Here is a 14,280-nt window from a genome sequence, read left to right as displayed (position 1 = left end):
TATTAATTACAACAACGAGAGTTTGTAATGCAGCTCGTTTCCATGTTTTTTTTTACATTTCTTGGCCACAAATTCTTTAAAAAAAAGAAAACATTTGTACCGTTTGTTTTTCTTCTAAAAACATAATCATTTATAAACCATATCAGAATGTTCAAAATATGGTAAAGTAATTACTCGTTGATACCAGAATTGCAGATAAAATACAATTATAGTATATTCCCACCCACACTGGTTTAAGTCGAACCCACGCCGAAACAGTGAAATAGAAAATGTCAACAAAACCGTTTGCCCACGAGGACTCTTCAATTATCTCAAGGAAATTTTAACATTAAAAGCTGTACTCTCACAGATTTACCGTTATGACAACTTTTTTATTCTTTGTCTTGGAACGAGCCAATTTATGCGAAAATTCATGTAAACCATATAAGACTGCTGACAAAACAGTAGATTGCAAATGTGTTATATTTAAGTTAAAAAATTGCTGTTTTATGCATTTTTTAAACCGTTAATAACGGTTTTAGCCATAAACTATTAATTTTGGAACGAAAATATGAAAATCTGCGTTATGATCTTTTGTCAGTAGTCTTTAATCACTGGTTTGCAGATATTTACGCAAATATTGCTCATTCCAAGACAAAAAATAAAAAAGTTGTAAATCTGTGAGAGTGCAGCTTTAAGCCTTTCATTGCAAAGCGTCACGTACGCTATTCAAATCGTGGACTTTAAATGAAATATTTGAGTATTTATTAACATTTGTTGAAAGGTTCCAGCCGTCAGTATTTTAGTTTTAACAATCCAAATGATTTGCCACACCATTTCGTCATCAAAAGTGCATTTTACAAACACGAGCAAGACCCTTTAACCACCAAATCTAAGTCACTTCAAAAACAGGTCGCTCCTTAATCACATCGTGACACTGGCATCCTTTGAGGAAAACAACCCGAACCAAGAAGCACATTGTTGAATTTGTATTGTTTGTCAAGTTTTATGAATTGAATGAATGTTATGCACCAGTCAATTTAACCACGCCCCCCCCCCCCCCCCCAGGTCCGGAGGTATACCGGGGATAGCCGGTGAAATTGGCCGTGTTTTTACTTTCCATGTGGCCCCGTAGGGCCGGGTTACCGCGGTGGTTTTGTCTTAGCGCCAAATTTAGCGGAGATTGGGCCTTATATAGAGTCTCTGGTGTGCGGGGGCATTTGGCCGGGGTTTTACCATCAGTTCGTCCCCGCAGGGCGGGATTTTACCCGGGGTCAGCTGGACCGAAATTTAAAGTCCCCGCTATTCCACGGACCTGGGGGGGGGGCGTGGTTACAATTGACTGGTGCATTATTACACACCTTGTATTCACAAAACTAAACTGCAGACGCAACCATTTGTTTGTTTGTTGCTTTCTCTGTTTAAACAGGGGACACACTTCAAGAAATAACTTATTAACCAGAGTGATGGTTTAACATTTGTGCATTTTCAACTATTAAACACATGGTTACAATCTTGTTATCAGTAACTGATATTTTCAATAACGACATTATTTAGTAAATGTACAGTAGACATTAATAATAAAAAACCAATGCATATGATTTGTGAATAAATAAAAATCACTATTACCTATGTTTGTTTTAAAGTAAATCGAAACCCCAAAAAGTGGGTGGAGTTTAATTGCCATTTCTGCAACAATACATATTCTTCTGAATGGCTTAATTGTTGCAGAACATTTTCAGTATTGCCAAGCTTAAAGAAGTTAAGTCCTGAAATAGAAATTCAGTTGTAATTTCGTTTTCTGTCAAAAGTTGAGTTGAAACAATATACGAAACGTGGCGATCAGACATGATATAAGACGACAAATTAAAATCCTGAAATATAACAATAATTAAATCTGACCGAACTTTAGACAATATTGGAAATTGTGTGACAAAGTTGTTGCTAAACTAGTAGTCGAATAATAAAATAAAACTATTGAAGTGCGTCATTCTAAACAATTTATAAGCCCCATGTTTTATCCGTGCATTTAAAAGTAAGCTTTAATTATCTCTCCTCAGCCTCAACTTTAGGTGTGATCGATACTTGTCCGTTTTCCGCTGCGGCCGTTGGTCGTCCGTCACTACTCGTCGGTTGGCTTTTACTTTTTACGCATTTTAAGGACGGTTTAGTGTGCAGTAGTCTGTTTCAGACGTTACTATATTTTGAATTATAAAGCATCTACTGGTTATGTAGTTTACGTATTATCGCCTTATGACCATTACGGAACAGTCCTCATTTGATTAAATAACACGTTAACTAGTGAATAACTGGAAAAAATAAAGCATATAATAACGTTCGTTCATGCCGTGATTGTTACTGTATTTCCATATCAGTAACGTCCTTAACGTTCTATAAACGTTCGGCGTTCTTTTACGTCAACGTTCCTTGGAGCTCCTTTCAGGACAGATACGGGTCTGTAAATCTCCATAATTTTGAATATGAGCCAATTCTTTTAACAATAATGAACGGTAAAAAGAAGAGACGGTACGAAGGAGAGAACAAGAGAGTATTGGATATGTGCAGTGACAGTTCAGCTATCGACACACTAAGCACTACATGCATGTTGATGCTTTATTGGTTGGTGTTGTTTTGACTCACTGGAAAAAGTGTTAGGATTTACAATGTTGTGTTATATTGTTAGAAAAAATATACCTTTACTGTAACGATGAATTATATTATGATATATTCATACCATTAGGTTGTCACCCTGGCGTTATTAAAATACATGGATTGAATTGTAAAATTATAAAGTAATGCTGCAACTTGAACATAGTACGGACTGGCTTGAACATGGTTCGGACTGGCTTAAACATGGTACGGATTGGCTTGAACATGGTTCGGACTGGCTTGAACATGGTACAGACTGTCTTGAACATGTACTACAGACTGCGAACTCGAGGATAGTTGGTCAAGGGTTGTGCCATGAGAAACAGTAGTTGTCCATCGTAAGGGTTTTAGAAGATGGTCAAGTGTTTCATAGTAATTCAAGACGGAATTCAAATACATTCACGTTTGTTTTACATATAGGTTGCATAATTTGTTTGAAACAGTTGCTTTCATCTTTACGAATACTCATCCTTATAGCGTTCCCTACAAGCTTTACGTTGATTAAAGCCGTAAATGGTAGACGTGTCAACTGTTTTCTTGTGTTTTGCTGCTTAACAAGTGTGGCGGTGTGTTTCCATGCTAACCATAAGCAGTTGCTGTTGTTGTGAGGATGCATCGAACTGGCAGCTTCAGGTCGTTTCTCTATGCATGGATCAGGAAATCGGTGACGAATATAAGTATTGTTGATGTAACATGTAATTTGTTTTGACGTTCAATTATTAAGTTCAACGAAACATTGCATGCATGCTGATGGTTTTATTAATATAGATTAGTCTTTGGTAGCATCTTCTTTGGGGTTCAAACACGTAGATGAAAGGATAAAAAAAAATCACCCTCATGTATCGTTAAAATTCAATCAACGACCGGTGGTCATGACATTTCATTAATTTGCCTTTAACCATTTTCTTGCACCCGGATTTCGATAAAATGCTGAAAGCGTAATTTATATGTAATATCGCCCATATTAATGGTTTCTGTCTGTAAATGTTGGAGTAAAAAAATGTTTTGTAAACATTGAGTCAAAAAGCCGTTTTGTCGATTTGCTGTAACACAGTGGCTGTCTGAAATGCGATAACACTTGGCTTATTAGATATGGGTGTAGTAATTGTCAAGCACTAGATGTTAAAAAAATATCTTTTTTAGCAAAAGACGATAATTTTAAATAATCATATATAAACTGTGTTTCCCTGGAAAACGTACCTTTCTCAAAGGTCTGCTTATTGATCACAATACAGACGAAAGAATGTCGGCCATTTCAAAGTTACTACTTCTTATTTGAATCACTTCCCAGCAGCTCATTTGCGATTGCTGTATTTGATTGATCCATTTAGCGATTCCGATCTAAATCTTTTAGATTTAACTTTAACAAAATTAATAAAAAGTATTGTTCTTAAAAGACGATTTAATTTGAATGTTTCCGATACAAGATATAGGTTTTCCAATGCCCGGTGATCACAGATTAGTTAGGAATTATTTGGAAGATATCTATACATATATTATACATATATACACATGTTATACCTAAAATAACATGCTTTTTTGACTGTTTTGTCATGTAATTTCAATTCAATTTTAGGCAAGACTACACATGTTGATAACTGTATTTATGATGATGTATTTGATCAGCAAGCCATTGTCGTTCAATGTGATAGCGAACATGATAAACCGGGCATCAAGGTTTAACATCATTGTTAATGAGGTTATCAAAAAACAGCTTGTTTTGGATCGGAATTCATAAGAAGAATACATCAAGGGAATGATTGTATTTATTATTTTCTATCGGATAAGTTGTTCAAAAATAGAAATGTCTTATTGTATATCCAACAACGATTGCATAGATAGAGTATATAGATGTATTGTGTGTTGATCAAAGTTGGATTATCGGTTGATATCTTAATGGGTATATCCAGAAGTGAGCCGTATTTATCATTTCTTCTTTAAGTTGAAGTTTGATGACTATCGGATGAACAGCAAATTACTGAGCATTGTGGTATACCAACAGTAGTTGCCGTATAATAGACCGAACTTCACCACACATACCTATAGTCCACGCACTAGCTAAACTATGTCCTCAATATCCTGATCATATAAGTTGAACTTTGATTTAAAGTGAATGTCAATATTTATTTAAAAAAAACACACTTGTGGTAGTAAAATCTTTAGAGGAAAACTCGTTTAAAGATGAAGTCACTTATAAAACAACATACCATTGTGTGATTCTCGGGATGAGTATCGTTGGCAAAAACGTATCGCGATATATCACGATATTTAATCAGAGTATCACGATATGTAATCGCAAAGGTCGATTGGCCTGCATATCTATGTTTATTTTTTTAATTCATATCAAGTTATATGACCTCAGCGATCCATATCATAGTTTTGGCCGGTCCAAACATCGCCAAAAATAGTATATGGACCGCTGATGACATAAAACTGTTTGCGGCTTGCGATTTTCACAACGGTGAAATATTGTCTAAGTAAACATAAGTTGATATTTTAAATGCACCAGTCAATTGTGTAACCACGCCCTCCCCCCTCCGGTCCGGGGGCATACCAGGGATAGCCGGGGAAATGGGCCGTGTATTTACCTTCTAGGTGGCCCCGCAGTGCCGGTGAATGCGGTGGTTTTGTCTTCGCGCTAAATATAGCGGGGAATGGGCCTTACCCAGAGTCCCTGGGGTGCGGGGGCAGTTGGCGGGGATTTTACAATCAGTTTGTCCGCGCAGGGCGGGGATTTTACCCGGGCTTGGCTGATTACTGATTACAAGTTTGTAACCGTGTACTAATTAGCTGAAAACGCACAACTATTAAATGACTTGTGGGTCCTTATTATCGTGTTTTGGGCACCTTTCTTTCAAATAAAACACGGTTTCCTTCATAAGAACCATTGCTTTCGATATCCATTCATCCTTTCGCTAATCTAAAACAATTAAATTGAAGAAATATGAAACACCATTTTAGGCAATATGGCTTTATAAGGACCGGCCAATACTTTATTACATAATTATACAACTCTTCTTGTGATAAATGGTGTTCTACCAAGTTCACCATGATCAAAGTTATTTTTGCTTTGAGTTCTAACACCTAGATTGTCCGTACAAAACTTCAAATGAACAATTTTTATTTCAATACTATCATGTAAACACCATACTTCACAGTCATCGTACAACATCGGAATATTTTGTACATCAAACAAAGACAGGAAGTCATTGATACACCGAATCTTAATTAAGCTTGAGCACAGCCTTCTAGCTTGAAATTGTCCTGATAGATTTTAAAAGTTTGACTAAATTATCCATCAGTTGTAGATACTATACCTAGATAAGGTAACAACCACCAACAATCACCAACTGGTCATTGATACATAAATCTTATGTTTTCGCCTTTTTTCTAAAGATAATCTATATAAACAATATACATCTTCGTTCGGATTTGCATCTTTGTTACGTCGCAGAAATTGCAATGGTATGACGTCAATATCCAATGAAATACTTTACTGTAATCTCTTACTGTATAATTTTATTATACCTCACATCAATTTGTCCCTTCTTTATGTATACAATCTCGATCGGTCCGTATATCACTGTATTTTGATGAAAATCCAGTTTTATGACGTCAGCGGTCCATGTTATATTTTGGGCCGGTCCGGACCTCGCCAAAAATGTAATATGGACTTGACGTCATACGATTGGTTAGTGCGGCTTGCTATTTTCACAACGGCGAAAATTTGTCGCAAGTAAACATTATCAGATTGTTAAATAAAGCACATTTAAATCGCTTTATTTTTTTTGTCTTGTAATGAAAAGTGTTCGGTATAATATAAGAAATATTACACACCACTTCGGGTCATATGGCATTATAAGGACCGGATTAAGGCCTCGGTCCATATACACCTTTGGTGGCTGACTGGCCGGTCATTATAATGTCATATGACCCTCGGTGGTGTGTAATATTTCTTAAATATAAAATGATTATGTTGTTCATTATAATAAACATGTCAATGATTATCATTATCAGGAAATGTAAATAAACATTCAAAGTGGGGAAAACAAATTTGATATTACGCAAAAATAAATATCAAAATGAGTGCCCCTACGGATGAATACCTATTTCTAATGTTCTGTATCGCAGTATATCACGCTTCCAACATAGATGACGCAACGCCATTGCTCCAAGACTGATTACGCGGTGACACCAAATTTATATTGTACCAAAATGGCGTCTATTTTCCAATTCCGATGAATATTCCGATGAATAAATGAAACATTTAAACATGTTAACGGGTTGTCGACGTGATATATGAGTTATGGGGTTAGTAGGTGATATACGGGGCGCAAGAAACCGGTATCGGGTTCGAGGTTCGCTCTCACTCCATATTGTTTCCTTTGCCCCGTATATCCCATATCGGGCCACCTTCTAACTCCTTTACTTAAAATATCCCTTTAACGATAATATCGCAAAACTTTAGGTGATTCCCGACAGTCGGGATTATGCACTAGTCAATTGTTACCACGCCCCCCCCCCCCCTCCCCAGGTCCGGGGAATAGCGGGGACTTTGACTTTCGGTCCAACCAAGCCCGAGTAAAATCACCGTCCTACGGGAACAAACTGATGGTAAAATCCCCGCCAGCTGCCCCCGCATCCAAGGGACCCTAGGTAAGGCCCATTCCCCGCTATATTTGGCGCGAAGATAAAAACACTGCATTCACCCGGCACCGCGAGGTCCGGAAGACAAACTTAGGAAATTAACTGTTTGGATTAAGACAGCAAAATTTGCAAACTGGATCCTATGTTTCCCCATCGACAGGAAGTGTTTCCGTTCGTAAGTTGATGTCACGGAGTTAACAAACTTCTTATACAGCTCTCGTGTGTGAAACGTATGAAACATAAATTAAGGTGAAAGACAGATCGATGCCCGATGTACTATGTGCATGAAAAACAAGAATATAAGATGTACGTGAAGTTAGCGGCCTAGCGGCCTAGCGGCCTAGCGGCGTGAAGTTAGCGGCCTAGCGGCCTAGCGGCCTAGCGGCGTGAAGCTAGCGGCCTGGCGGCCTAGCGGCGTGAAGTTGGCGGCCTAGCGGCCTAGCGGCCTAGCGGCCTGGCGGCCTAATTATTTTTTCTATGTCCAAGCAATTGTTAATGCGTTTTTTTTAAAACAATGATAAATCAAGGTTTTTTATTCATATAGTTACATAGCGGCCTTAAATTGTTATCTATTCAGAATATTTTTCTTTACCTTTTATTCTAAAACAATTTAAAATTAACTGTTTTATGAACAAATTATCACTCTGAAGCGTTTTTCAACTTTTTTCAAAAAAGTCGATCAAGCACTTCAGCGACCTAGCGGCGTGAAGTTGGCGGCCTGGCGGCCTGGCGGCCTAGCGGCCTAGCGGCCTAAAATGGTATCCTATTTCAAACCATGTATACATGCATTTTCTTCTAAAACAATGACATATTAGCTGTTTTTATGCACAAATTAACACTTTGAAGCTATTAGCGATTATCAACATTTTTTTTTTAAAAGCGTCGATTAAGCAGTCAGCTATTTCAAAGCATTACACATGCCTGATCTTCTAAAACAATGATATATTTACTGTTTTATGCACAAATTATCACTCTAAAGCGTTTTTTTTTTTTTTTTTTTTTTAAAAAAGGTTGATCGAGCACTTCAGCGGCCTAGCGGCCTAGCGGCGTGAAGTTAGCGGCCTGGCGTCTAGCGGCCTAGCGGCCTAAAATGGTTTCCTATTTCAAACCATGTATACATGCATTTTCTTTTAAAACAATGATATATTAACTGTTTTTATGCACAAATTAACACTTTGAAGCTATTAGCGATTTTTTCAAAAGTGTCGATAAAGCAGTCAGCTATTTCAAAGCATTAAACATGCCTGTTCTTCTAAAACAATGATGTATGTACTGTTTTTATGCACAAATTGTCACTCTAAAGCGTTTTTCAATTCTTTTCCAAAAAGGTCGATCGAGCACTTCAGCGGCCTAGCGGCCTAGCGGCGTGAAGTTAGCGGCCTGGCGGCCTAGCGGCCTAGCGGCCTAAAATGGCATCCTATTTCAAAGCATGTATACATGCATTGTTTTCTAAAACAATGATATATTAACTGTTTTAAGCATACACTACCACTCTGAGGCGATTATCAACCTTTTTTTCAAAAAGTCGAACAAGCAGTCAGCTTTTCAAAGCATGTGAACATGCCTATCCTTCTCAAAAATATGTTGATAATCGCCTCAGAGTGATAGTCTGTGCATAAAAACAGTTGACATATCATTTTTTTAGAAGGAAATGCATGTATACATGGTTTGAAATAGGAGAGCATTTTAGGCCGCCAGGCCGCTAACTTCACGCCGCTAGGCCGCTAGGCCGCTAGGCCGCTGAAGTGCTCGATCAAATTTTTTTGAAAAAAAAAAACGCTTTAGAGTGATAATTTGTGCATAAAAACAGCAAATACATCATTGTTTTAGAAGATCAGCCATGTTTAATGCTTTGAAATAGTTGACTGCTCAATCGACTTTTTTGAAAAAAAAATATGTTGATTATCGCTAATAGCTTCAAAGTGTTAATTTGTGCATTCAAACAGTTAATATGTCATTGTTTAAGAAGAAAATGCATGTAAACATGCTTTGAAATAGGAAACCATTTTAGGCCGCTAGGCCGCTATCTTCACGCCGCTAGGCCGCTAGGCCGCTAGGCCGCTGAAGTGCTCGATCGACTTTTTTGGAAAAGAATTGAAAAACGCTTCAGAGTGATAATTTGTGCATAAAAACAGTAAATACATCATTGTTTTAGAAGAACAGGCATGTTTAATGCTTTGAAATAGCTGACTGCTTTATCGACACTTTTAAAAAACAACAACTGTTGATAATCGCTAATAGCTTCAAAGTGTTAATTTGTGCATAAAAACAGTTAATATGCCATTGTTTTAGAAGAAAATGCATGTATACATGGTTTGAAATAGGAAACCATTTTAGGCCGCTAGGCCGCTAGGCCGCTAACTTCACGCCGCTAGGCCGCTAGGCCGCTGAAGTGCTCGATGAACTTTTTTGAAAAAAAAATAAAAAACGCTTTAGAGTGATAATTTGTGCATAATAACAGTAAATATATCATTGTTTTAGAAGATCAGGCATGTTTAATGATTTGAAATAGCTGACTGCTTAATCGACGCTTTTAAAAAAAAAATGTTGATAATCGCTAATAGCTTCAAAGTGTTAATTTGTGCATAAAAATAGCTAAGATGTCATTGTTTTAGAAGAAAATGCATGTATTTATGCTTTGAAATAGGATACCATTTTAGGCCGCTAGGCCGCTAGGCCGCCAGGCCGCTAACTTCACGCCGCTAGGCCGCTAGGCCGCTAGGCCGCTAGGCCGCTGAAGTGCTCGATCGACTTTTTTGAAAAAAAGTTGAAAAACGCTTCAGAGTGATATTATGTGCATAAAACAGTTAATTTAAAATTGTTTTAGAATAAAAGATAAAGAAAAATATTCTGAATAGATAACAATTTAAGGCCGCTATGTAACTATATGAATAAAAAACCTTGATTTATCATTGTTTTAAAAAAAAACGCATTAACAATTGCTTGGACATAGAAAAAATAATTAGGCCGCTAGGCCGCCAACTTCACGCCGCTAGGCCGCTAGGCCGCCAGGCCGCTAACTTCACGCCGCTAGGCCGCTAGGCCGCTTGGCCGCTAACTTCACGCCGTTAGGCCGCTAGGCCGCTAGGCCGCTAACTTCACGTACATGAATATAAGTATCTTCCATGGCCGAGAATGTAAGATAGGTTCATTCCGACCCGAGCGTATATTATATATACAGATCAAGTAGAGACTTCTTGGTTGAGTCGTATTTGCAAGAAAATTCTTCCTTTCCTCAATACAGATCGAGTAGAGACTTCTTAGTTGAGTCGTATTTGCAAGATTCTTCCTTTCCTCAATACAGACCGAGTAGAGACTTCCTGGTTGAGTCGTATTTATAAGAAGATTATTCCCTCCTCAATACAGATCGAGTAGAGACTTCCTGGTTGAGTCGTATTTATAAGAAGATTCTTCCTTTCCTCAATACAGATCGAGTAATGACTTCTTGGTTGAGTCGTATTCATAGGAAGATTCTTCCTTTCCTGAATACAGACCGAGTTGAGTCATCTGTTTGAGTCGTATTTGCAAGACGATTCTTTCTTTCCTCGATACAGATCGTGTAGAGAGTTCTTGGTTGAGTCGTATTTGCAAGAAGATTCTTCCTTTCCTCGATACAGATCGAGTAGATACTTCTTGGTTGAGTCGTATTTGCAAGACGATTCTCCCTTTCCTCGATACAGACCGAGTAGAGACTTCTTGGTTGAGTCGCAATTGCAAGACGATTCTTCCTTTCCTCAATACCGATCGAGTAGAGACTTCTTGGTTGCGTCGTATATGCAAAACAATTCTGGTTGAGTCGTATTCGTAAGAAGATTCTCCTTTTCCTCGATACAGATCGAGTAGAGACTTCCTGGTTGAGTCGTTTTTGCAAGATTCTTCCTTTCCTAAATACAGATCAGGTAGAGACTTCTTGGTTGAGTCGTATTTGCAAGAAGATTCTTCCTTTCCTGAATACAGATCGAGTAGAGTCATCTTGGTTGAGTCGTATTTGCAAGAAGATTCTCCCTTTCTTCGATACAGATAGAGTAGAGACTTCTTTGTCGAGTCGTATTTGCAAGAAGATTCTTCCTTTCCTGAATACAGATCGAGTAGAGACATCTTTGATGAGTCGTATTTGCAAGAAATTCTCCCTTTCCTCGATACAGATCGAGTAGAGATTTCTTTGTCGAGTCGTATTTGCAAGAAGATTCTTTCTTTCCTCAATACAGATCGAGTAGAGACATTTTTGTTGAGTCGTATTTGCAAGCGTTTTTTTCTCTTTTCAATACCGACCGAGTAGGGACTTCCTGGTTGAGCTTCATTCGTAAGAGGATTCCTTCTTTCCTCAATACAGATCGAGTCGAGATCTTTTGGTTTAGTTAAGCTCATTAATTCAGCAAAATCAGACTGTGATTGAAGGTTTCCGCGGCAAAGTGTCAGGATTATTTGAACGTGGGTCGTAGCTAATTGGCTGCGATTGCTGACTAATGGATATTGCGACGCCAGTGTAACGTCAACTTTTGTTGTCCCCTGTTGTTTGTGTTTCGACCTATGATATGTTATTACTTCTGTTATTATAACAGATGACAAGTAGTAAATAAACGATAATGTTTAAAATGTCTTTTAAAACACCAGTTGTTCTTTCAGACTTATGAATGCATGTAACTACGACGAAGAAACGTCCCGTCATAGAACTGTTGTTTCTCCTCTTGTCTTCGCTTTCTCGCAAGATTCTCGTTATTTTCGGTCGCCATTCAACATCATAACCGTCATTTGGTGCGATCAAACATGTTAGCGACTGTTGTGGCACAAAATATTTCGAAATTTCACATATAAAACATCAAAATTCTCAATAGCATCGAATACTTAATATACTTAATATGCATGTATCCGTGATTTTACAATTGACCAGCAAAAAGATGTTTTTAACTAAGTCTGCAATCAGTAAAACAAAAATCATCGATGCAAACAAGTTTTGTCGTTATCTGTAAGTCGCGAAAAGCAAAGTTGCGTGCATGTTTGACGATAAGTTTTATCGATCAATAACAATAATTTTAATGAATCTTTAAAAAATTATATAAAAATATACACTGTATCATATCACTTATTCTTCATAAAATACTTAAAAATAGTAAGGGTCGAAGGTTCCGGTCCAATTCGGGCATCTCTGAAAATGTTAAAATATAGTTGCATGTATATTTGACATTTGATTATAATGTGACCAGCTCTTAGCTCAGTACGATACGACGATGTTGAAAACGCGAAATCACGAAACTACGAAGGTGAAAACGCGGCAGTAAGATGGTGAAAACACGATAGTTTATCGCAATATCTTCATCGTACTGTCGTATTATAGACGTAACGTCAAAAGTTTGGGGTCACATTAGATTTCCCCTCGCGTCAGCACTGTTTTGCATAGATTTCAGTCATTTTTATAATGCGAATCATGAGATTAATACTATTGTAACGAAAATTAATTGGCCTTTATTTCTATATATTTTTTCTTATAAATTAGTTGAGGACAACGAGTATTGATGAACAGTTGAACAGATAGAACGTGCCAAAATGACGCTGTAAGATGTTACAAGGCGGTCTAATGCAAGATATAAAAAGTTGCATAAAATTTATAATGTTAACGAAAATGGTGGGATAGCTATTGTAATGACGTTAATGACGTCAATAAAGACGTCGCGTTAATTTCACGTGAATAGCACAAGAACAAAACAAGATGGATGCGGTCTCACAAAAAGGTACGCTTTGTAAGATTTCATAAAAGATGCTATTATTACGGCACAACTTTTTTTCAAAACGCAATTATTATTTTATCTTTCTATGCGTTTTCATCATCGTACGGTTGCTTTTCACCATCATAGTTTCGTGATTTCGCGCTTTTACCATCGAACTTTCGAGTATCGCGTTTCAGATCAACACATTCACAGGCGATGACCCTAACGACACTCCGTAGTGATGAGGCATTACAGTGCAATTAAGGAATCCTGCCAGACGAAAGACTTCCATATACAATCGCCGCATAAACGAAATCGACCACGTTTATGCGGTGATTTTCAACGCATAAACAGGACTTTCTTATGTGGCCAAAAGGCACACTTTCGCCGCATAAAAACAATTAAAACACATACTAGTACAATTGTGGTTGATGTTTCATCAAGATCGGACTTAGTTTTTACGTCCACTTAACCAATCTGTGAACTAGACTTTTAGAGACGTAAATTCTGACAACGATTAAGTAAGATCGGTTTAAATGTGAACCAAACCAACTGATATTTCTGCGAAAACGTTTGAAATGACGTTTGGCCCGACTAAAGGCGGAATATATGTTACGACAACGCAAAACACCGTCACTTGGGACAATCAGAAAATTGAATCGTCGTATGACGTAACATATATTCTCGCCTTTTTGTCAGACTGACGGGCATGTGCCCTGGACATTGTGCACTTAAATTTCAACGTCATTTCAAACGTTTCTAGAAAAGTCAATTGTTAACGACGGACAAAAACAGAAATCCAACAATCCTCACAGCTCCACATGTGCTCTTTGTGCTCAGATTAGCTAATAATTATTTCCTTGTCAAGAACAACTGGTAATTGTGCGATTGTGAAATTTATTCAGGTCTAGGTCATCAGCGTATATCTCTGGTTACAAGGGCGACGAAATGAAAACTTTTGAAAGTTTGATTGTTTCCAAAAAAAATCAACACAACATTAGTTTTGGGCACTTGAAAAAGAGGACTCAGATGACCGATATAGGGTCATCATGGACGTCTTTCTTTCATTGATTGTGTTTTTATGCACTAATCATTTGTAACCAAGAAAATGTAGATGTGAACACTCCATGGGGAGTAATAATTTATTTTCAACTATCATCAACGTCATCACCATCGTTTTTGTTGAAATATTAGAACTCTATTTTTTAGCTTTATAATAAATGGTTAAGTTAATCATCTTTATGTGGCAAGAAGGCACTGTTGCGACCTATAAAAGCAACTTCTGCTTTATGCGTTGAGC

General features: G+C 37.5%; 1 protein-coding gene across 1 annotated transcript in view; it reads left to right on the top strand.

Moving 5' to 3' along the window:
- The first annotated feature begins 3,261 nt into the window (after positions 1-3,261).
- The window catches only part of LOC128206161 (potassium voltage-gated channel subfamily H member 7-like), a 66,529-nt gene continuing 55,510 nt past the window's right edge, over positions 3,262-14,280 (top strand). The window contains exon 1 of the mRNA XM_052908458.1: positions 3,262-3,292. The gene's annotated coding sequence lies outside the window, so the exon portion shown is untranslated. The remainder of the gene's footprint in view (positions 3,293-14,280) is intronic.

Source organism: Mya arenaria, chromosome 10 (genome assembly GCF_026914265.1).
Source record: "Mya arenaria isolate MELC-2E11 chromosome 10, ASM2691426v1".
In the NCBI taxonomy this organism is placed as follows: domain Eukaryota; kingdom Metazoa; phylum Mollusca; class Bivalvia; order Myida; family Myidae; genus Mya; species Mya arenaria.
Note: the sequence above shows the minus strand (reverse complement) of the source record. Positions and strands in the feature narration are given on the sequence as shown.